At 38.7% G+C, this 21,522-nt stretch overlaps 2 non-coding genes across 2 annotated transcripts; both read right to left on the bottom strand.

Annotated features, from left to right (window-relative positions):
- Window positions 1–20,591: 20,591 nt before the first annotated feature.
- trnav-cac (transfer RNA valine (anticodon CAC)) lies at window positions 20,592–20,664 on the bottom strand. Its single transcript has one exon. It is a non-coding gene; the product is annotated as a tRNA-Val (tRNA).
- Window positions 20,665–20,902: 238 nt separating this feature from the next.
- On the bottom strand, window positions 20,903–20,975 carry trnav-aac (transfer RNA valine (anticodon AAC)). The gene has a single exon. It is a non-coding gene; the product is annotated as a tRNA-Val (tRNA).
- Between the last annotated feature and the right edge of the window lie 547 nt (window positions 20,976–21,522).

The raw sequence follows: 21,522 nt of genomic DNA, 5'->3' as shown, positions 1-21,522 counted from the left end.
CTTCACATTGTCTTTGCCTGGTTGTTCCATAGATGTTCTGCGCATTTTCTCTCTTTGCAAAAACTCCCTAATGGCCGATGTTTTTCACCCACTTTCGAACCGATCGTTTTTCACGTGCGAGGTGAATTTGAAGGCCTAAAATCTACACCTGCGTGTATCTCTGAAAGCGCTTCAAGACACAAGCACATCCCATGAATGACATTTGACTCGCATTTTTGTAAAAACTTTGGGTTGTTTCTGCCTGGTTTCGAACCGAGGACCTTTCGCGTATAAATCGACAAGATTACCACTACACCAAAGAAACTTGCCACCGATGAAAGACGGCTGTTTTGACACATCATGCCGTATATATTCTCTCTAAGCCACACTTTTAAGGGAAAACCCCTTTTGGCCACGTCAAAACTGCCCATATATCACTTGTGAGGTGAATTGGACAGGATGAATCCTTCTATTGGATGTAGCTTTGAAACTGCAGTACGACTCAAGCCACGACTTATCGAATGAGTGGCATTTGGATTGCTTTGAATTGTGTGCACTGTTCTGGCGAATGTGATAATACCTACAAAAATTAAAGCAGGGGAGCCAAGCAAGGCTGAAGTTGAGGGTTACACTTTCTTTGAATTATCTTGGTAGGAAATTATGTAACCTTTTACCTAAACAGATCTCAACTCGTTTCAGGCTAAAAGGCAAGCTTTGTTTCTGCTCGGTTTCGAACCGAGGACCTAACCCGCGGGAGCCGAAAGTAGTTAAGCTTACAGTTTTTTTTATTCGCTTTGGTACTATTTTCACAAGTATGTGGTAAAACTTCAAAACTGTTAGTACAAAACTCAAGGCAGATCATCAAATAGTCAGTTTTTTCAAACATTTAATCACATGTTCAATTGACTTACAGTTTTTTTTATTCGCTTTGGTACTATTTTCACAAGTAAGGTGTACATTTTCAAAACTCTTAGTACAAAAATCCAAACTGATCACACCTGTAACGCAGCTAGTCATTCTTTCAAAACCTGATGTAATGCTTTCAGTAAGTTGCACATGTTTTCAGTCCACATAATCATTGTTTCAAATATAAGATTATTGTAATATGTAATGAGAACATTTGGTTTAATCACCGAAACACAACACTATGATCTTCTTTCAGTTTAATACTTTTAACAATCAGTTCATCCAACAGCAAACATTGCAAGATACATGTTTCAAATCAGCCTTAAAAGTCCTGAAATTAATATGCTACAGTACTAAAAAATACATATTACACAGTTTCATATTAGGCAATACACTTACGTTACTTACATAATCTATCATTTCCAAAATATCCATCCTATGTGTAATCAAGTGAAGGATCAATGAAGACATCCTCTACAATCATTTGAGCAAATTACAGTAGTTTTTATTTTTCTGATATAATTGTAACATAGCTATACTTTCTGTAATGTAACTGAATGAGAACATAACACTTAGTGCACACATAACATTACTGTAATTTGGATCAAGCCTGTCTTGAGCATTTGGCCGTAGATTTTTGTCCACCTCTTTGAGGTCTCTGTGGGTGCCCATGCCCACCTCCCTGATGGATCCCTTGTCCACAAGATCTTCTTGCTGTCTGTCCTGCTCCATGTTGAATTTGCCAGTGTTTACACCCTCACTTTTACAGTATATCTACTGTAATGACCAACTGTGGTTACCACTATGTAAAATCAACTAGCAATAAAGAGTATTTTATCATGTGTGGTTACACATAATTTATATGTTTGTACAAACACACATTTTATTTCTGTAGTTCTTAAAATCCATATACTGTATATTGCTGAAATGAAAATATATAGGTTTACCAAATGGTTCAGTGATTAACCATTAAGATCAGTTGGATTTAGTGCTGGTCAAATGTTTTTACGCAAATGAGATGAGAAGCATATCAAAAGTATTGTGAGCATTGCATTGTGAAAGACAATTACTTCAAATGAAATGTATTTCTTTGATGACACAATGATTAAGTGTGGTGAAAAGGTGAATGTATAATTTTGTGTGTTGTACTAAGTCAATTGAAAATGTGATTACATGTTTGAAAAAACTGACTTTTTGATGATCTGCTGTGAGTTTTGTACCAACAGTTGTGAGGTTTTACCACATACTTGTGAAAATAGTACCAAAGCGAATAAAAAAAACTGTAGTACAACACACAAAATTATACATTCACTTTTTCACAACACTTAATCAATGTGTCGTCAAAGAAATACCTTTCATATGAAGTAACTGTCTTTCACAATGCAATGCTCTCAATACTTTTGATATGCTTCTCATCTCATTTGTGTAAATACATTTGACCATCACTAAATCCAACTGATCTTAATGGTTAATCACTGAACCATTTGGTAAACCTATATATTTCCATTTCAGCAATATACAGTATATGGATTTTGAGAACTACAGAAATAAAACCTGTGTTTGTACGAACATATAAATTATGTGTAACCACACATGATAAAATACTCTTTATTGCTAATTGATTTTACATAGTGGTAACCAAAGTTGGTCATTACAGTAGATATAGTTTACTGTAAAAGTGGTGGTGAAACACTGGCCATTTATTTCAACATGAAGCAGGACAGACAGCAAGGAATAAGAAGATCTTTTGGACAAGGGATCCGTCAGAGAGGTGGGCATGGGCACCCACAGAGAGGTCAAAGAGGTGAACGAAAATCTACGGCCAAATGCTCAAGACAGGCTTGGTCCAAATTACTGTAATGTAATGTGTGCACTAAATTGTATGTTTTCATTCAGTTACATTATAGAAAGTATAGCTATGTTACAATTATATCTGAAAAATAAAAACTACTGTATTTTGCTCAAATGATTGTAGAGGATGTCTTCATTGATCCTTCACTTGATTACATATAGGATGGATATTTGGAAATTATAGATTATGTAAATGTTGGGTAATGTAAGTGTATTGCCTAATGTGAAACTGTGTAATATGTATTTTTTTTAGTACTGTAGCATATTAATTTCAGCACTTTTAAGGCTGATTTGAAACATGTATCTTGCATTGTTTGCTGTTGGATGAACTGATTGTTAAAAGTACTAAACTGAAAGAAGATCATACCATTGTGTTTCGATGATTAAACCAAATGTTCTCATTACATATTACAATAATCTTGCATTTGAAACAATGATTATGTGGACTGAAAACATGTGCAACTTACTGAAAGCATTACATCCAGTTTTGAAAGAATGACTAGCTGTGTTACAAGTGTGATCAGTTTGGATTTTTGTACTAAGAGTTTTGAAAATGTACACCTTACTTGTGAAAATAGTACCAAAGCGAATAAAAAAAACTGTAACTTCCCTTAACTTTTCCCATTCATTCTCTATGGTAGTGCTTAACACTACGGATGCAATATACTTTTGGCCACACGTTGATGTCATGGCGCTGTTTTGTTTTTTCCGCGGCGGGGATTTTAAGAAGCCCAGTGTTATCTGATTTGCAGTGGAGGAGCAGAGTTTTACGATAGGAGAGGTATTTGTTTACAGATTTGTCGGATAAAAACTTGTTTTGTTTTCTACAAACTAATATTACAGTTTTTTACAATCACTTTGCTACTATTTTCAGAACCTTGATGTCATTTTTCACAACTCTAGATACAAAACTCAAAACGGTAATCACTTGTAACACAGGCTGTCTAGTGTTCAAAACATTGCATTGTGCATTCACATCTTTAAAGACATCTTGCACTTGCACAATCATTGTTTCAAAACACAAATTTACTGTGAAATACCATGGAAACATAACTATAGATCACCCACACACAAGCAACTGATAGTTTCACTAAGTCATTGTTTGTACAATCATTAAGTATTGTAGAACAAAATTGGTGATACAGATTTCATTATGGTACATGTAGAGCAAATACATATCTGTAAAAGTTCTGCAGTAGTAGAGAGAATACGACAGACACATTGGAATCATTGAACAAAGTTTGTAATGTATTGATGAAAACACTACAGTACAATCACAACATAGGTCACATCATTTCACAATCTGCACTCAATCATCAGTAACAAGTTGGCAGAATTGGACAAGCAATTACAAGGGCCTGCATCTATACAGTACAGTGATAATTGGTTCATGCTCCATGCTTATTGGTTACAATGAACCTCATTATCTTGAAACTTTCATGATTTTCAGTAAACATGGAAGATTCTTTGTCTGTTTCCATACAACTATTACGAATAATGCAACAGTTACTTATCATTTTGGGCAGTTGTATTGATTGATAGTTAGATCATTGTAAGAAAATGAATAGACACTTATTTGAAATGTGATGTGTGAATAGCCTTTTGAAACAGTAGTACTTTGATGTTAAGTTGTGTCATATTGAACATGTGATTTTGGTTGAATGAACAAATGATCCAAGTTTTATGTGTATTGTATCCAAGCAATTGAGAAAAGAGTTAAGAGTTTTGAAAAATGTGCATTTTGATCTTTGGTTGTGAGTTTTGTGTCTAGAGTTGTGAAAAATGACATCAAGGTTCTGAAAATAGTAGCAAAGTGATTGTAAAAAACTGTAACTGTCTAAACTACCTTAAGACAGATATTTACCAACGGTGACTGCTGTTTACGTAATCAGCCCGACAAACCGAGAAGGTAAGGTGAATGATATACTTTAGCAATACTAACTTAACTTACTGTATTGCATATACATTATCATTAATATATTTTATCATTTAAATTGCATGTATGTTATCATGCAATCGTATTGTTAATTGTGTTGAATGGTTTGTGACGTTAGGAAACAGTTAAACCAAACTATTATAAAAGTACAGTAAACCAAACTATTATAAAAAATAAAAACTCTTATAAAATTAAGCAGTTTTTTATAAGAGTATATTTGTTTGTAAAGGTGAATGTTTCATCATTGATCTTACTATGTACTTAAAAAAAATTAATTACAAAAATGTGTGTGCAATTTAGTGTAATAATATATGAATAACATTTTATTATGAAAAAAATAGATAGTTTAACACACTAATAGTCTGTGGATATTGTGAAATATATTGAATAGTAAATATTGTTCTTTTCATGGAATTGTACAATGGAATTACACATATTATATATATGTGTGTGTGTGTGTGTGTGTGTGTGTGTGTGTGTGTGTGTGTGTGTGTGTGTGTGCGTGTGCGTGTGCGGCCGGGTAATTATCACGTTGGGGGGACCAATTGTCCCCACAAAGATAGGAATACCAGTGTTTTTGTGATCAAAATGTCCCCATGAGGAAACAAGCTAATAAATCAAACAGAATGATGTTTCTTGAAAATCTAAGGTATCAGACAGTTTCCTGTGATGGTTGGGGTTAGGGAATGGGGCAGGTAAGGGGAATAGAATATACAGTTTGTACAGAATAAAATGCATTACGTCTATGGAATGTCCCCAAAAAACATGGAAACCAGAACGCGCGTGTGTGTGTGTGTGTGTACTTATTGATTTATTTATTTGATCAATTATTAATTACAATGTTTAATAATTATTTAGTTATTTCAGAATAAACTAGTACATTTAATTGATGCATTATTTATTAAAAAAATATATTCATATTAAAATAGAAGTGTGTTAATTAATTAAGTGTGCTAATGCAACAGACCATTAACACTAATCAGCTCTTTGTGTACAGCACAACACAATGAAGGTGAAAGTGATCTTCCCAGGCAAGATCAAAGTGTGCTTCAGGAAAGGACCAACTGGATATCTGAGACAAGATCCCTCAGATGAAGCCAAGACGATCAAAGACAACCCCAGCCTCCAGGACAAATCAGCCCCTCAAAGGGAAGACAAGGTCAAGGAGAATGCCCGCTCTGTTGTCTTCATGAGAGGAGGAGATGTTTCAGACAGACAGGAGGTGCTGGGAGAGTATGTGCTTCAGTTTGGAAAGTACAAAGGCAAGTCATTCCGGTGGCTGCTAGAGAATGATGTAGGCTATACCATATTCTTGACTAAGAAGGTTGAGGAGGAGGAGAGAGCCGGACAGTTCAAACCAGAGGGTCCCAAGAAGGACAGCCTAGTTTCATTTCTAGAGTACAGTAAAAGCTTCCAGGAAATCGAGGACCTTATAAAGTATTTAGCTGGGAGATCAGTGGCACCACCTGCGAGGAATGAAGATGACAACTTGGTTGGCTTTGGGATTCATGCAGATAAGACTTGGAGGGATATTTGGGAGAGCAGAGCAGATGGATATGCTTCATTCATCCTCCAGACAAAGCCTTTTCCAGGCAACAAAATGTATCAGCTGCAGCAGTACCTCGCTCGGAAAAGAAGCCAGCTTCAGACTGTTTCCTCTGGCCTGGCAGCATCTGCCTCTCATCCTCCAGATTTGTTGACAGTACAGTTAAGTATATTAGGTCAAATTGAAATGTGTAAATGTGGGATGGCATATGATTTGCATCTTTGCTTTTACGCTTTGTTTCACAGAAATGGAGGATGATCACGAATTGGAAAAAATTATGCTTTCTATATCCCCATCCAAAATCCAGGATGGCCAAAAACCACACACAGACATAGGTGCACACACACACACACACACACACACACACACACATTTATTGTGTTTGCTATATGCATATTTTTCTGAAAGTGCACCCATATGAATGTGAACTCAGGGTATTGCAACCCAGTCTCACCCCATGTCGTCAATATTTGACGACACTTGACCATTCGTCAATATGTGACGCGGAGGGTATACCTTTCGCGTCATTTTTTGACGAACTGGGGACTTCAATACTATTACGTCCGTTGCATTCTCTTCTCCTATTTTCTTACCAATTTCGCGTCGGTTTAGGGTTAGATTTACATAATGACATCCCTACCCAAACCTAACTCTAACCCCAACGCCAGGTGACAACTGTTTCTAACCCCAACGCCAGGTGACAACTGTTTAATTTCGCGTACACTGTTTAATTTCACGTACACTGTTTAATTTTGCGTAATCTAACCCTAAACCGACGCGAAAATGGTAAGAAAATAGGAGAAGAGAATGCAACGGACGTAATAGTATTGAAGTCCCCAGTTCGTCAAAAAATTACGCGAAAGGTATACCCTCCGCGTCACATATTGACGAATGGTCAAGTGTCGTCAAATATTGACGACATGGGGTGAGACTGTGTTAGGTATTGCTGTAAAGTACCTTAATGCTCACCCAGTTTTCCGTGAATAAATAACAGTTGATGATATTTACAATTCCATATTTTTATACCAATCTTTGGTTTGTTCTTTTTTCATAGAAGTGGAGGAGAGTGAAGAATTGGGGGGAAAGATGCTACCCACATATTCGTCTAAAATTACAGGCCAACTGAGTGAGAACCACATACATGCATCCACATACAAAAAAACAACACTTCAGTCCTCTATATACATCGGGTCCCTAATGAATGAACAATTGAAAATATGGGAGGGGGGTGCAGATTGAAAAAACAGTGACCTTTGACCTATTTATAGGCATATCTATACTACTGTAAAGTAAAGCAGTGATTGGTTAGTGATCAGTAAAGCATTTAGTGTTTGCACATGTGAGGAGTGTGTCTGTGTGACCTGGTGAATGAGTTTAGCATTTTGATTGGTTGTGTTTGGAAAAGGAAAGCAAGTGACTTCCTCATAGATCTTTGTGTTTTAGGTAGAGAATTGTGTGTAGTGTTTTGAACAAAGTGTTTTATGCAATCGAAAACTGAGTCAAAGGCTGAGAAATAGCTTATGGTTTTGAAGATTTGGCATGTAGTTTTGCACTTTGAGTGAGAGGTTTTGAAAATCGTGTGACATGAAAAGATTTTGTGTGTAACCAATCGTAAAAAACTGTAATCAAATATCTAAATGAATACATAACCAATAGTTAGGATTAATTCCTAATTAGCTATGAGCAGGATGTGATCCGATGGCACTGCTCTCAACAGCAGAGAATCTGGATGAAAACAGAAATGGAAGCCTTGGGACTGTGGCCAGGTTCTAGACCGGTGAGACATCCAATGAAGATGATCTCTTTGTGGCGTTACCCACCTCAGCCTGAGCTTATTGATGCTGTCCATGAGCTGCCATCGCCAAAATACTTTCAACTTCATCCATTCTTCATTTGGAAACCAGAGCACACCATTATGGAAAGACTCCGCAACAACTACACTCTGCCATGTCTGTACAGCTGTCCGAATCCCCACGTTGTATCCTCAGGAGTTGGACGACCCCGTGTCATTATTGGTACAAGCAGCCAGTACTACATACTGGCCTCTCGGCTCAGCTGTAAAGTCTGTAAAAACTACTGGTTTGCAGACAAACCCCAATGGATAGACATGCTGCCGAGTCGGTTCTCCAACATTTTGCCAGCTTTTATGACACACAAGAAGGCCATATGTAAGACTGTGATGGATGAGTTGCGGCGCACAGCAAAGTCTCCCAATGATATGGCCAATCAGTTGAATGAAGCTCTCCACCTCAGGTATGAGCGTGCACACCTGGCTTACCTGTCCACTGTTAAGAATGTGCTGGATGGAGAAAGTGGACTTTATGGTCAGCAGACTATCACAGGGGCACAAAGAGCAACAAATACTCCTGCTCCATTTGGTGAGTATGGTGATGTGGTTGGCTGGTGCGGAGTAACAGTCTCATCGCACTACTTGGTTGACTGCCTCATTCAGGAATACCATAGGCAGGAGATCACACTCAATCTGCTCCTTCAAGGCACGTTTGGACAAGCCTTAAGGGCTGACCATACACGCAAGGTGGCCCGGAAAGTTATGCTTGCATCAGGTACTATGTCATCCTATGCTGTGATGAATAAAAACTGGATGATCTTGTCCTGGGTGATGCTGCAGTCTGAAAGTGATAAATCCCTGCAGCCAATGTATGAGGGGCTGTCTCGTCGTTACATTTTTGCAGGACTGCCAAAAGCCAACTACCAATGGGTTGACAGGTAAGAGCAGCTGTCACATTTTGGCCAGCTGTCACATTTTCCTTCCCACCTGTGTTACATTTGTAAAGTAAATAAAATAAAGTATAGTATAATATATAGTAAAATATAGTATAGTATAGTACAGTATAGTATAGTATACATGTTTCCTAATGTATTTAAATGTTTAATGTTTTAAATATACTTCTCTTTGTGTTTGGAACAGAGATTGCTGTGCTGCCTTCAGGATCCCAAACCCTGAGCCCCAGGAGCACCTCCTCTGGGATTCTTGGAAGACCACTGAAGCTATATTGGCTGCTGCAACCTCTGGGCATCTCATTAACAACTGTGCCTCCCGCAAAGAATATAACAGCAACATCAACATTAAGCTGGACTTGTTCCACTGCATGCGTCGGTCCTCCAGAGAGTGTGTGTCAGAGCACCATCCACTGCACAGTGCTTTCTGTAAGTATCTGTCAACAGCTTTTAGTGTTGTGGACCAGACGGACCTAGAGAGACTGAAGCAGGCTTATGTCTTCTGTGGGATAGTGCCTGCAAATCCAACAAATCAACACATCAGGGAGCATTGCCGCACCAGGATTCCACACCCCAAAGAGCTGCTTGATAGAGTGGAGAGAGTTCTCAAAGGATTCTTTTTAGAATGCGATCCTGATGGTGTGCCACTGTTCAAACCATCGATGTTGAAGACGTGGAAGATTCAGCGAGTCAACATCCTCAGAGGCTGCCTGAGTGACCCAGAGGTTACAGAGGGGATCCTCTATAGGCATGGTGGAACGGTCCAGCTGAACCATGTGAAGGGGGAGGCAGCAGCTGTACCCGTGTGGATCCCTGTGAGAGGCACCTCTCAGCAGGAGGGGTTCCATTTCCATCAGGCGAGATGGGTCACAGGCACTCAGGTATCAACAGAACTTTTCCAGGCACAAGGCATGATTGGAGTGGCACGCTGGAATTTCCAGCGCCTTGTAGACCTGAAGCATCCTGAAGTTAAGTTGCCTGCAGTTTTTGATCCTGTGCTGATCATGGAACTGAACAAGCTCTCAGACGTGGTGACAGGCCAGGCCAAGTACCCTGCCTTACTTGTCTCACAGACAGACACCAGAGAAAGGTTTGGACTGCAGTATGTGGAGCCTGGTTGTCGTCCTGTCCCCCTGGACTGGGACAAGCACAAGTCCCAGAAGGTACCTGTTGCAGGGGAGGGAGAGCATCAGTCCTTAGAGCCGTCTGTTCTTAGTGAGAGATTCCCACCCGATGAACCACCAGAGGAGGTGACAGAGGAACATGTTTCTCAGGTAACTTGACTGTTGTACTTACAAATATCCTCAAATATCCTAAACTATCTGATGAATCGACCTCAGCCCAGGGTCTCAGCCAAGGCAGCAGCTCCTATTTCCTCAGTTCCAGAGGGTCGCGTCATTGGAGTGGTGACACGAGACGATCCGGCACTCACCACTTCGGCTCCCGAGAGCTCGTCCCAGCCTGTCAGCCTCCGCGGTAAACGCGAGCGGAGGGTCTCGTGGGAGTCAGTGACTGAGGGGTCCTCCACAGAGCCGATCATCTCCATCACAGCGTCCACAGCTATTACCTCACTCTCTGCGCCTCGTCCACGGAAGAAGAAGAAGAGGGGGGCATCTGTGTCTCAGCCAACCCCAGAACCTTCTACTTCAGAGCAGCCGCCAGAGCATTCGCCAGCGCACCCAGAGCAGCCGCCAGCGCACCCAGAGCCGCCGCCAGAGCAGCCGCCAGCGCACCCAGAGCCGCCGCCAGAGCAGCCGCCAGCGCACCCAGAGCCGCCGCCAGAGCAGCCGCCAGCGCAGCCGCTAGCGCACTCTCAGGAATCTGTTTTTTCGTCGGTCTTGTCTCCACTGCCTGTTGCAGCCCCTTTTGTCTTGCCAACCTCGTTTGTTCCTTTGTCTGCCCCTGCCCCTCCTTGGAACCCTACTGTACCTTCTTTTGTGCACCCAGTCATTCCTGCTTCGATTCCACCACAGTTTATTTCAGCTTGACCTGCCTTTTCCAGAACTCCCACTTCACCTTCTGGACCCAAGACTCATATCCCACCCAGTCCTACCCAGCCTGGACCACCTCCTATGAACTATTTCGTTCCCCCACCCCCCCTCACTTGTTTGTTATTTTTATTATTCCATCCCAATCCATTGACTGTCTTAGCTTGTTTGCCTCTGTTAGTATTTGTCATGTTCTTGTGGTTTTTGTCCTGTATGCAGTCTGTCTTGTCTTGTGTCTCTCCTTGAGGGTCGCCATGTGGCGTCCCTTAAGGGGGGGGGTACTGTCAGGATCCTGCCGGAACCTTGTCTCATTTTGTATGTTAGTTTAGTACGGCAGGGTTCTGACAATACAATGCCTTGTGTGGGGAATGCGTGGCTTGTATTGTGTATGCTAACCACGTATTTCCCATGTCTTGTCACTTTTTACCCGATCCCTTACTTGTTATGATTTTCACCTGTTCACCTCATTTGTTCTCCTATTTAAAGTCCTTGTGTTTGGTGTTCTTCACTGGTTCGTTTTGTCCTGTCACTGTGAGTACCTTGATCTGATGTTTAGTAAGTCATAGTCTAGTCCTTGTTGTTAGTAATTTTAGATTTTGTTCAGTTTAGTGTTTTGTGGTTTTGCCCCATCGTGGGTTTTGTTTTTCTCAGTTGTATAACAAATAAAGCTTTTTGTAACGTCAAAAGTCTGCGCTTGGGTTCGCTTCTTGCACCAATCCCTAACACCCTTGACTTAAGAACAATGATCCAGCCTGCACAGCCCACCAAAGCAAAAGGTAATTCAGCTCACATATTCATCCCTTAATTATTCCTTATTTATTTGAATACTACAGATAATTCAGAGATACAGTAAAAGGGAAAATTCTGGTAACACTTTACAATAAGGGTCATTAGTTAACATTAGTTAATGAATTAACTAACACAAACAAACCATGAGCAATACATTTGTTACAGTATTTATTCATCTTTGATAATGTTAGTAATAGAAATAAAGCTTTAATTGTTACATCATGTTAGTTCACAGTGCATTAACTAACGTTAACAAGATTTTAATAAAGTATTAGTAATTGTTGAAATTAACATTAACAAAGATTAATAAATGCTGTATAAGTGCAGTTCATTATTAATTCATGTTAACTAATGTAGTTAACTAATGTTAACTAATGAACATTATTGTAAAGTGTTACCAAAATTCTTTATTCTTTTCTGTCCCCTTTTCTCTCCTTTAGATGAGATGACACCACCACTGCCCTTTGCTCCCTCTCCAAGAGCTGCACACACAGGACCCATCAAGGCAGGTGGTTTACTTTATGTCCTGGACCATTTTCGGTGGACACATCCCATGAGGGATTCCATTAATGGCCTTCTGGAAAAGTACCATGGGCAGAAAGACCTTCTCACCCAGGTGGATGCAGAGTATGCTGCCCTTGTGCAGGCTGCATCCAGGGATCCCAATAGCCTCCTACACCCCACCACGAAACATCATATCTCACGCTTTATGAAACACCTGGCCAAGATGACGAACACAAGTTCATCCCTAAACACCAATTCAGAGAAACTTAAAGAGACCCAGCAGCTGTGGCATCACCTTACAGAAGGTAGTGAAACAGTAAGTGTTCCAGTGGTAACCCTCCCACCTGCCCCAGTGAACCCACCCAGCAATAAGCCCCAGGAGTTCTCGCTAAATAAGGGTGAGATTGAACAAATGGTGAAAGAGATTGTGGAGAAACAGCAGCAACAGCAGCCTGTTATAAAAAGGACAAGGAACTGTCTTGCTTGTGGCCAGCCTAAGTCACGTTATCTTGGTGATGGCTCCTCCATTCATTTTTTTTATCAGTCTGGCAACGTGAAGTACTTTTACTGCTCCACAAAGGTATACCAGATGTATGTAGCTGAAGGCCTCACCAATCCTCAAATGCCATTTGCTGACTTTGCTGAAACACCTTTTTTTAATCGAGAGCTACAGGCTACAAAGCAGCGTTCTGCAGAGGCAAGACAGGTAATGGAGGAGCGGAGAGAGAGAAAGGCCATGGAGCAGCAACCCACTGGTCGCCTCTGTAGGTTCTGCCACAAGCCACTTAAACAAAGCCCAGAGAGTCCACACATACATACTGGATTTCCTGGTGTGGCAGGGAAATATGTCTATTGTCCTGCCAGAGTGTTTTCCCTATATCGGACAGAGGGGATGACTCATGAGATGACTTGGGGAGAGTTTTGTCAGTCTTCCTTTTATGAGGCTGAAAAGAAAAGATGGGCAGCAGAAAAGGGAAAGTGACTGCCCTCAAGTTTCCTGGTTATATTGTGATTATTGTATCATAAAAATATAATTCTGTATCTTGTTTGTCATGGATGTCTGGTATGTTCTTGCCTTATTAGTCTTTCTGTTTCTTTTTTGATTGTTTGTTTTTTTACTTTAGAATGCCATGTTGACTCCATGCAAGATTGTAAAATGTGAATAAAATAATAAGTGTTAAATATGCATATATTTTTTTTATTAATGAGAATGTTTTTACCGTTGTTTGCATGGCCTGCATTGTTTGGAGGCATGCATTTTATGTTTTGTTATGTTCGTTTAATGTTTAATTTTTATTAAAAAATTAGTTAACTGAAAATGTCCTGAAAAGTCTTGTTATTTTTGTATCAGTAAAAAGTATCCTTCAGAAACAAGTTTCATACTAAAAACAAAAGTAAAGTAATAACTGATTCATAATCTCTAAACTTATGAATGAGTCAATGTGTCAAAAGGTATAAATAACATCTTCATTTTCACCTAACTGGGATTCTAATTGATGTTTCAGTGCGAGAAAACCTGGGACACGCCCTCACGTTTTTTTATGCTTTGTTTCACAGAAATGGAGGATGAAGAAGAATTGAAGAGAATGTTGCTTTTAATATCCCCATCCAATATCCAAGGCCAACAACCTCACACAGGCAAAGGTGCATGTGTACACACACACTCACAGACAAACTGACACACACAGAGGAAAACTGTAACATACACACTTACAAGCACACATACACACAGAGAAACTGATTTACGCACACAGAGACAAAATGACGCACACAAACAAATTGACACGCACAGTGACAAACTCAGAGGTACAAAGACAAACAGACACAATGCAGAATGATGCTTTCTATATCCCCATTCAAAATCCAAGGCCAACAACCTCACACAGGCATAGGTGTATGTGCACACACACATGGATATTTGTTGTGGTTGCTATATGCATCTTTTTCTGAGATGCCTTTCAGTTTTCCCTGAATAAATAACAGTTGTTGATATTTATAATTCCATCCTTTTATACCAATCTTTGGTTTATTCTTTTTTCATAGAAGTTGAGGAGGGTGAAGAATTGGGGGAGGATGATGCTACCCACAAATTCATCTAAAAGGCCAACTGAGTGAGAACCACATACATGCTCAAACAAACATACACTTCAGTCCTCTATATGTGACAGTAAAAGCTTTTATATGTAATTCTGTCTGTTTGTGTTATAAATGCTTAAAAGTTACATTATTTTCACTGTGCTTTCAGATTCAGAAGTTGTTGGAATCCCAGTGGTCAAAGGTCTTATTTCTACTGCACACTAGGAATGATTCTGACATGAATCAGGATTATCTTTTCTACATTGATTTGTTGCTGTTTGTTGGTTAGGGCATGTTCAGGTCTGTTTTAATTCTTGTGTCAATTGTTCTAACATTGAAAATATTTATATCTCATCATTGAGGGTAAGTACAGAGTTTGGGATTTGCATGTTTTTTTTGTGCATGTTATTCTTTAAAAGTTTTATATGCACATGATTTACAGAAACATAAAGCTGTACTCATATAATGTAGACCCATTATCATACCACACCCCTAATATTATAAAGATTCTTAACATGTGTTCTATGGGTTTGCATGCATTTACATTACTATTAATTAACACATTTACATTTTTCTGTGTTAGGTAGGCATTAACCACCAGCAACTCTCTCAAAACCAGCCCGGCCTGATGAATACAGTGCTACTTCATCTCCACGGGAGGTTGGTATATGGACATGTACACATGCCGACTCGACTGTAAAGATATGCCTGTTCCTGATCAATGTTATTGTTTTTCACCAGTTCCCTTTGATCCAGTGAGGGTTCCTTTGCCAGTGCCTCCACAGTTGCTTGAGTTATCTACAAGTAAGACCACATCACCTTTAAGACCAGTGCAGGAAACCGTGTTCTGTCAGTGTAAGGACTTCATTTAAGATCATTTTACTTAATCAATTTCAAAGCAGATTTAACAAATCTAATTTTAATCTATGACTAATGCAGGGGCGGCGTTTGCGTATGGCAGGGTATGGCAGTTGCCATACCCTAGCAGTCAGACAAAACACCAGAAATCAACAGGCTATAATGAAGCTCATTAAAAATAATATTAAATATTTTCAGTAGAACATATCTGAACATTGGTACATCACTAATATGGATAATTTACGCGTGTGCTCGACTTCATGCTATAATACAGGAACCGACATGTGGATGACATCAACGTGCCGCGAGAGCGGTTTGAAAGCAAACTCTTCCCATGATTTCTCACCTCACCCTCGCGGTACAGGAGGTTTCATGATGACCGCTGTTGTTATAATCTTTATTTTCGCAAGTAAACTCCTTTTTTTGTTTTAACATTCAAACAGACTCACGGTTCTCCCCCACACTCGCGCAATGCATATTGCATACATTATTCCAGAAGTAATATGATTTGTTCTCTGTGGATAAATAAACATGTTCTTACACTGGGAAATTGTAGCCCAGTCGAAGTGTATTAAACATTTTTTTTTTTTTTTTTTTTATGCTTTATTAACAATAACAGATTGCATGTACAGTGCCATATATCATATAATAGAAAAAAATCCACATACCTCAACAAGAAGGAATAAAAAGGAAGAGGAGAAAAAAAAGAGAAAAAAAAGAAAAAACACAACAGGAGGGTACATAGTTAGATATACATTTTAGAGAAAGATATTAATTATATTATAACAATCCAAAGGATATTACAATGTAATTGAATACAGAAAATATACGTTATAGGTCAGCACCATTTATTATAATTTTACCTTTAAAATTATGTGAAAATGTTAAAGGAGGAGCATATATTAAACAATTTGATTGCTTTATTATTTTTTGATGTTGACATCACATCTACAAATAATTTAATCTCCTTTTTAAGCACCATAAAAATAGGTTTGCCTTTTGTAAACTTGCATTTATGAATGTGAAATTTACAAAGAAATAAAATAAAATTTATAATGAACTCAACATCTTTTAAGGAGTGATTCTTAATAAAAGTGTATTAAATATTTGCGCGCGTTTTTGAATATGGCGACTTGTGGAATAAAAACTGCACGACGACAAAAGGTAAGACTTGTTTTTGCATTTAGCCCTGTTTTACTAAGAGTTTTATTTAGTGTTTTAGTCTTTGGTTAGCTGGCTGGGTTAACTACGTGTGCTCTATCACATCATTAAAAGTCTTTATTGTGTTTTTATAAGTGTTTATTGGCGGCTGTTATGACAAGATTTGTGAAGGGATGTTACAGTATGTTTTGATATTATCTTGTTTTAGTTTATCTGTTGCTGGAGTTGCACTTAGTTAAGAATGACAACATTTGAAAAGCATTTTAAACAACCAGGATTTCTATTTTTGTTTTTCATTTGTATTGCTTCCGTATTGTTGTCAGTAAGTGTACATCCGTGCAATTATAATATGATTTTATACAGGTTGGTGGAGTATGTACACATATGGATATAATGGTTTCATAGATTCGTTATTTAAATGGCCTTCTTGTACGAAGAATTTTTGCCATACCCTAGGTTTTCTTGAAACGCCGCCACTGGACTAATGTCATCCTGCATCCCTCCTCCCAGTGACCTCTGCACAGTCTACAGACTCTACTCCTCCCTGCAGCTGCTGTCCAGTCTTTCTCAGGACTCCCTGCAGCTTCTTCTGGGTACCCCTTAACTCAAAGTGACTGCCCTCATGTGTCCTGTTTCTGAGTGTATGCATTGTAATTATTTTATCATAGAAATATAACTCTGTATTTTCATTGTTATGGACATCTGTTACATGCAGAAACCACTGTAGTAGTTTAATACTTTTGGCACAATCCTATTTATAACTGTACTGTATACATGCACATGGGCAGTAGGGTCATCTGTGTTTAACTGAAAAAGTACTGTGTAGCCTTATTCAGCCTGTTTCTTTTTTATTCTTCCATATTTCTTTATTCAGTAGATGTTTTTAAACTATCACTTAATTTCATAGATTGATTATTTATTTTGGTCATCTTGAGATATTTCCAGTATGCATCTTGAGATATTTCCAGTATGTACAGTATGTGTTTATTCAATCTAATTGCCTTTGTTCACATTTTTGTGCACTTAACATGTTCATATTGTTGTGGTAGAATGATTGTCTTTTAACCCTGGAGAACCCACGGGGTCAATTTGTTCAATAGAATAAATGGGGTTTTGGATTTTCCTGGGTTCTCCAGGGTTAAAATTAAATAGACATACATTTAATTGTATTCTTTTAAATTTGAATTTTTATTACAGTTTTTTACGAATGCTTAAGCACAATTTTAAAAACAGGGCCCGGTTTGTCAAAACACTACACACAATTAACACAACCCTACAGCAAAGTAGCACAACACTTCAGATCATTTGCAAAATGGAACACTTTTGTCAAAACTATACACGACTTTATAAAAACAATATTTTGTTACCATAAGAAACACACACATTTCATAAGACTTCAATCTTTTTGAACCAGTTACACACTGCTGTTGCAAACCTAAAACACTTTTAGCAAGTCTAATTCTTATTGATTAGAGTACTGCAAATGAAGTACAAAGAAAAAGTGCAACTATACAATAGTTTACCAAACACTACAAAAGACCCATACTGCAGACTGAGGAAAATATCATTGATTTCTCTCCATATAAAAAAAAAGTCAACATGGAGAATCACAACAAAACATGTCCCAGTTGTCATGCTACTACAGTAGTGTGCATAACACTGTTAGCTCAGCAAACAACAGACAAACATAAAATACTGTATCCAGTACAGGTTACAATTACAGTAAATAACAACAACAACAACCATAAAAAATAATCAACAAAAAACTGACAATATTTTAAAGAAAATACTACAGTCATCCCTGCTGTAAGAACCAGCAATACCAGCATATGTTGTGTTTTGGTGCTAGTGTGCTGGTGACCACCAGCTAAACCAGCACCAAACCAGCATGGGAATGATGCTGGTCTATGCTGTTTTTGCTGATGAAGGAGAACCCCATGCTGTGAAATGGCAGCGCGAAGGGCGATGTTACCCCCACGTTGGCCTGGGACATTGATTATAGCCCTTTTGATTATAGATTTTGAACCCTGTCTCATCAATATATATATATGAATTCATGCAGGACCTGCTGCATTTTTATAGTGCTTAAACCTGATTGGTGTTTCTACAATTTAGCAATCATGTGTCTGTGCATCTGATGGCTGTGTTTAACCGATTGGCTCATAAGTGTGGTCATTTGACAGTCAGTGCTTTGGAATTGCAAGGAAGTGACATCCTGATATACGTCTGTGTTAGATGTATACAAGTGTGTTTAGTGTTTTGCAAATCACTGTGTGTAATGTTTTGCAAATAGTGTGAAGCTGACAATGTGCTAACAGTTGTGCAAATCTAGCCTTGTGTTTTGCTCCTTGAGTGTTAGGTTTTGCTAATTGTGGGAAAAGTTTAATTATAGTGTGTAAGCAATCGTAAAAAACTGTAAAAAGTTATTTATACACTATAAACACATATAACACATTGCATCAGCAAAAAGTATTCAGAAACAAGTTTCATACAAAAAAAAACAAAGTAAAGTGATAACTGATTTATAATCATTAAATATATGAATTAGTAAATGTGTCAAAAGATATAAATAACGTCTTCATTTTCACCTTAACTGGGATTCGAACCGATGTCTCAGTGCGGCCAACCTGAGACACGCCTTCAAATTTTTCCTCGCTTCTGATTGGCTAGTCATCGTTCTACAGGTATACACGGCCGGCCAACCCGTGTGAGGCGAACGTGATAACCACTACACTACAGAAACCTTCACATTGTCTTCGCCTGGTTGTTTCATAGATGTTCTGCGCATTTTCTCTCTTTGCAAAAACTCCCTAATGGCCGCTGTTTTTCACCCACTTTCGAACCGATCGTTTTTCACGTGCGAGGTGAATGTGAAGGCCTTAAATCTACACCTGCGTGTATCTCTGAAAGCGCTTCAAGACACAAGCACAAACAAATCCCATGAATGACATTTGACTCGCATTTTTGTAAAAACTTTGGGTTGTTTCTGCTCGGTTTCGAAACGAGGACCTTTTGCGTGTTAGGCGAAGGTGATACCACTACACTACAGAAACTTGCCACCGATGAAAGACGGCTGTTTTGACACATCATGCCGTATATATTCTCTCTAAGCCACACTTTTAAGGGAAAACCCCTTTTGGCCACGTCAAAACTGCCCATATATCACTTGTGAGGTGAATTGGACAGGATGAATCCTGCTATTGGATGTAGCTTTTACAGTTTTTCTGAATTGCTAAAACACTAAACCCCAATCTCTGAACCAAATTCATAGTGGCCTAAACCCATTTGTCAAATCATGCACTCTTTTTGCAAAACTCTAAACACAAACTTCTCACTAAAACACACATTTCACACTGCAATGCACTTGTTTTATAAATGCTAAACACAGGCAGGCAAAAGTTGAACACAACTAAAACACCGTTATCATCGAGTAAACACAACAACTCGAAATTCTACACACTTTTATCTAATGGTATTTTTTACCAATTGTGTGAATTGGAAACAGTCTGAGAGGCAGATGAAGAGTATAGAAAAGGACACCAGAGACGATGCAATTGGCAAAATTTGCAGTTGGATTGCTGACTTTTTACAAAATACAAGTGCTGCTTACAGTAATATTGAAAACTTACAATTACTTACAGTACTTACAGTAAAGTATTCACTATATTCACTTAACTAAACTTGTGATTACAGTAATAGAGATTTTTAACAGTATTTGTCAAGTGTGTTGTTGTGTACAATAAACATGTCTTTTTCTGTAAGCAGATCTCCTGGATGTTGTGTTTTCCATTTTTTAAGGTAGTGTCTAATGGATGCTTGTAGTGTTTTATATTATAGCCTTATGTGTGCATGATTTGAAAGCTTGGTTTGATTTTGAGTTCAGGTGAAATGGTTTTGAAGCAATTGTTTGATTTTGCTAGAAGAGTCAGGGGTTCTGTGAATTTTGTTTAAAATTGGGATTTGTGTTTAAGGTTTTGAGAAAATGAGTGATGGTTTCAAAAAATGTGTTTTAGCAATTCAGAAAAACTGTAAACTGCAGTATGACTCAAGCCACGACTTATGGGATGAGTGGCATTTGGATTGCTTTGAATTGTGTGCACTGTTCTGGCGAATGTGATAATACCTACAAAAATTAAAGCAGGGGAGCCAAGCAAGGCTGAAGTTGAGGGTTACACTTTCTTTGAATTATCTTGGTAGGAAATTATGTAACCTTTTACCTAAACAGATCTCAACTCGTTTCAGGCTAAAAGGCAAGCTTTGTTTCTGCTCGGTCTCGAACCGAGGACCTTTCGCGTGTGAGGCGAACGTGATAACCACTACACTACAGAAACCTTCACATTGTCTTCGCCTGGTTGTTTCATAGATGTTCTGCGCATTTTCTCTCTTTGCAAAAACTCCCTAATGGCCGATGTTTTTCACCCACTTTCGAACCGATCGTTTTTCACGTGCGAGGTGAATGTGAAGGCCTAAAATCTACACCTGCGTGTATCTCTGAAAGCGCTTCAAGACACAAGCACAAACACATCCCATGAATGACATTTGACTCGCATTTTTGTAAAAACTTTGGGTTGTTTCTGCTCGGTTTCGAAACGAGGACCTTTTGCGTGTTAGGCGAACGTGATAACCACTACACTACAGAAACCTGCCTTTCACGAAACTCGGCTGTTTTGACAGATTTTGCCACATATTTTCTCTATGAGCAACACTTTGCGGGAAAAACTCTTTTGGCCACTTCAAAACTGCCCATATTTCACTTGTGAGGTGAATGGGACAGGCTGAAACCTACCATCGAATGTAACTTTGAAAGTGCTGTACGACTCAAGCCACGAATTTTCAGATGAGTGGCATTTGGCTTGCTTTTGTGTAAGAAACCACACATCGTTCCTGATGGGCTTCCAACAGTAGGACCTCTCGCTTTTTAGTTGAACGTAATAGTCGCTGATTTAAGGAAACATATATCCACCTTTGTCATCTTATTTCATACAGATTTTATCATGTTTTACATTTCAATGTCACTTAAATTCTAAAGGGGCAACCTGCTACTGCCCAATTTCAAACTTTCACATGTATGGTTAAATCACTGAATGTCATTAACACTACAGGAAAAGATGCAAGCTCAGCTTTTACTGGTGGAACTTGACCATTACTCTATAAATACTGATATTTGAAATACAGCTACGTTTCAAATG

Source organism: Paramisgurnus dabryanus, chromosome 14 (genome assembly GCF_030506205.2).
Source record: "Paramisgurnus dabryanus chromosome 14, PD_genome_1.1, whole genome shotgun sequence".
NCBI classification, from domain to species: domain Eukaryota; kingdom Metazoa; phylum Chordata; class Actinopteri; order Cypriniformes; family Cobitidae; genus Paramisgurnus; species Paramisgurnus dabryanus.
This window is presented reverse-complemented; position numbering and strand designations above follow the sequence as displayed.